At 37.2% G+C, this 3,867-nt stretch overlaps 1 protein-coding gene across 3 annotated transcripts in view; it reads right to left on the bottom strand.

The window, feature by feature from the left end:
- The window catches only part of LOC106459890 (ankyrin repeat domain-containing protein SOWAHC-like), a 74,585-nt gene extending 70,718 nt beyond the window's left edge, over positions 1–3,867 (bottom strand). For all 3 annotated transcript variants that reach the window (XM_022386465.1, XM_013919561.2, XM_022386464.1), the window contains exon 1: positions 3,413–3,867. The gene's annotated coding sequence lies outside the window, so the exon portion shown is untranslated. The remainder of the gene's footprint in view (positions 1–3,412) is intronic.

The raw sequence follows: 3,867 nt of genomic DNA on the forward strand, positions 1-3,867 counted from the left end.
AATTGATTTGAAGTATTGGAGAACGGAAAGTTAAGTGGGAGGGGCGGGGAAATTTGTTTTAAACATTCCACTAAAACCGGGATAACAGCTAAAAACTACCGAACAAATTAGGCAAAGTTTAGAGGACTTGATCTTGCCATAGAGACACCTGCTGCGTTAGACAACCCCTTTGACCGTGCCCCTCAGTCTTGTGTAAGTTGTCCAGACACGTGGGGGGGATAGAGAAGTAAATCAAGTAACTCAATGAGAAGGTCAATAAGGAACGTCCGACTGTCTCGACCCGTCACTCTACTGTGCACAAAGTTACGGGCGCCAAGAAACTAACATTCTGCCCTAAAAGTCACCATAAGTTCTCAGGGTGAGGCGCCACGAGTTCTCCAACAAACAAACCTGTGTGTTCTAGACCTCCCAAGGGGACTCTTAGCCTCCCACGTTCTTATGCTACTTCTAACAAACAGAATTGTCACTGGCGTACGAAATCTTCTTCTTCAACTCTGTAAACTAGTTTTAACTAATGACAAAAGGGCAATCTCTCAAACGTTCGCGGAATAAGTTATTAAAGTGAGGTTAAAATTGTAAATAATAGTAGTTTAGGTGCTGCGCGGTAGTAACTGGCGATATATCCTGAATTTAAAAACTGTCAGAATAAGCAATCAATTTCACTCAGCTTTTTGAGGAGACACTTATTATTAATAACTTACAAACAAAAGTCGTGTTGATGTGTTGTTGCCTGATGGGGGCTAATACGTTTTGTGTTTAGTAGTTACTTTTGCCATACTTGAAACAAATTATAACTTATATGGTCTCAGAACCCTTCTGTGTAATAAAATTATTTGCGCTCGGTTAAGGTAGTATTCCAAAAACTTACTTCACGATAATCTATGCAATACGTACATATTTGGATGTAGTATTTTCTTCTAATTTGTCTGCAGTTTAAGTGATGTTTACATCTAACATATTAATCATGCTCAATGGTTTTATCTTAGAGACTAAAACCTGATTTAACGCTTTAAAAAAGTGTCTCTAAGTATAGACAGTTCTACTTCTTCTTGTCAAAATATAGGCTTAACTATGTTTCTGTATAGTTGGTATGTATACGTTAAACAAGACGGAATCCTCAATAGCCGCAGCACTTGAAATTATTTTAGGCAGGATTAGAGTAAACTAATCTATGAGACCTTGGGCGTGGTCAAATACATAAATCGAAAGGGTTTCACCTCCTGAGTCCAACACTGTAATTAGATCTCAAATCGGTCAAGAGATGACGAAGCTATGAGCTAAAATTTTATACTTGAAAAAAAAACTTGGAGCTATTCTGTGAGCCGCTTTGATGCGGCTAATAAATATTGGAAGAACAAGTAACGATCTCAAATACAAGCTTGTAAGTAAATTATGAAGAAAGGAAACCAAAACTACACGTGCTCAGGAAAACGTCCGATACAAATTTGTCAATATGTTCTGTAGTAAATAAAACAAAACATGCGCGAGAAAACAACAATATGCGTATATAAAAATTTGCTAGTAAGTTTTAATGAGACAAAATAATAATAACAACGGTGAAAAGAAATTAACGGCTGAAGGTTTGTTTGTTTTTTTTAATTTTCGCGCAAAGCTACACGAGGGCTATCTGCGCTAGCCGTCCCTAATTTAGCAGTGTAAGACCAGAGGGAAGGCAGCTAGTCATCACCACCCACCGCCAACTCTTGGGCTACTCTTTTTACCAACGAATAGTGAGATTGACGTTACATTATAACGCCCCCACGGCTGTAAGGGCGAGCATGTTTGATGGTACGGGGATTCGAACCCGCGACCCTCAGATTGCGAGTCGAGCGCCTTATCCACCTGGCCATGAACTGCTGAAGGTTCGTCATTGTGTTCTGGAGAAACCTGAAAATACACATACTAGGAAGAAAAAAAAAAAGTCCATGCTGGTAAGAAACTGTTTTATGATTATCTTATTTCCCTTAAAAATACACCGCCTTTGGTACTGCATTGATAAGTGAAAGATATGAGGTGAATCACCATACATTCGCCAAATGTCAAAATTCATGTATGTAATACAGTAGTGGTTGAAAGACCACACTTAAAACAAACAGATTTTAACTTGAACACGATTGGTAAAGCACCTCAAATATCAATAAATAAATAAACCATTCTAGTAGTGGTGAACTAAAAAATAATATTAATGAGTCGTTAGATTCCACATCATTATTAAGTCTTGGAAAGCTCGCACAAAAGTGTGAAATTATACTGTCAATATAATGATCTATCTAACACGGTTCTACCGTCAGTATTTCGTCCAGAAGATGAGTTATCGAACATAACACGAGTACAAACCGTTCTGTAATCAAGCAGCCTTCTCAACTCAGTACATATACTACTACTATACAGAGTGTATGGCTGTAAAGTGAAACAAAATTAATTAATGAATAAAATTACATCTGATCGTATAAAACGAATCTTATTCCTGATCTATACTGGTGTAACTAAGAGGGATGTAAAAAAAACAAACAACAACCTGAAGTCAAGGGTGAATTTAATTACTTATGAAGGCCTGAAGACACCAATGTTACAACGACTTCTCTTGTCAGAAAAACGTTTCAGCAAGTCTTGTTACGCGCGTGTTTTTATACTACTTCGTTAACTTAGAACGTTTGCCATTGGATTCAATTCACTCCAAGACGTGTTCTTCTATAGGAGTATGCCTATGCAGGCTAGAGAGCAAAAAAATACAATACAGCTGACGTTGTAAAAACAACCGTGATATACGAAATCTTTATGGACCTATTTAATATGAGACTATATTCAATGGAATTTATAAAAACATTGAAGAATATGGGAAATGATATTATTTCTTAATCAGTTTGTTTTTGAATTTCGCCCAAAGCTACACGAGGGCTATCTGAGCTAGCCGTCTCTAATTAAGCAGTGTAAGACTAGAGGGAAAGCAACTAGTCATCACCACCCACCGCCAGCTCTTAAGCTACTCTTTTTACCTACGAATAGTGGGTTTGACCGTCACATTATAACGCCCCCACGGCTGAAAGGGCGAGCATGTTTGGTGTGACGGGGATTCTAACCCACGACCATAAGATTGCGAGTCGAGCGCCCTAACCACCTGGCCATGCCGGGCCGACATTAAAACTATTCTATATTCTAGTAGTAGTCCCCCAAAATAATGCATGTTGAAATTATCAATTGACTCACTAAACGTTCCTCTTACTCGTAATATTCATCTCCTCTGTTTATCTATGAAGAATAATAATCTGTACACAGTTGGAGATGATATTAATCTGAAAATCATACACTCGTATATCCTTTAAAACTTGTTATAACAATCGGGCATGTATCTGCTGGCACAAGTGCTATATTTATATATATTTTTAATAACAACTATAAAAATGATACTTACGAACTAGAAGATAACATCAGACAGAAGATGCAACATTGTTTCAGAGGTTAACGACAGTGTCGATACATCCCATTGTTCCAAGCAGCAGGCAGCACATCACCAAAACAAACAGAAAAGAAGTTTTACATATCACGTACATTAGCGTATCTGAACGAATCATAGGATGAAATCACTGACTTTTATTTGTATTAATTAACAGTACTTTTAAAATAAACTTCCTAATTCTACGACACGTCTCACGGAAGCAATACTCTTCACTTACACATGTACATTAGATGGTTATCATTTTTTAAATTTTACGAAGAAATTTAAAGCACCCACAAGTAATAAATATTATTATGTGCTCGATAGATGGCGCTACCGCCGAGAAAATAATGGAGTCAGTAGAGTTTTTGTTTTTGCAACTTGCATTATTTATTGTTGTTGCGTAACTGGATATGATGTTTAAAACTTTT

The sequence above is a fragment of the Limulus polyphemus genome, unplaced genomic scaffold (genome assembly GCF_000517525.1).
Source record: "Limulus polyphemus unplaced genomic scaffold, Limulus_polyphemus-2.1.2 Scaffold675, whole genome shotgun sequence".
NCBI classification, from domain to species: Eukaryota; Metazoa; Arthropoda; class Merostomata; order Xiphosura; family Limulidae; genus Limulus; species Limulus polyphemus.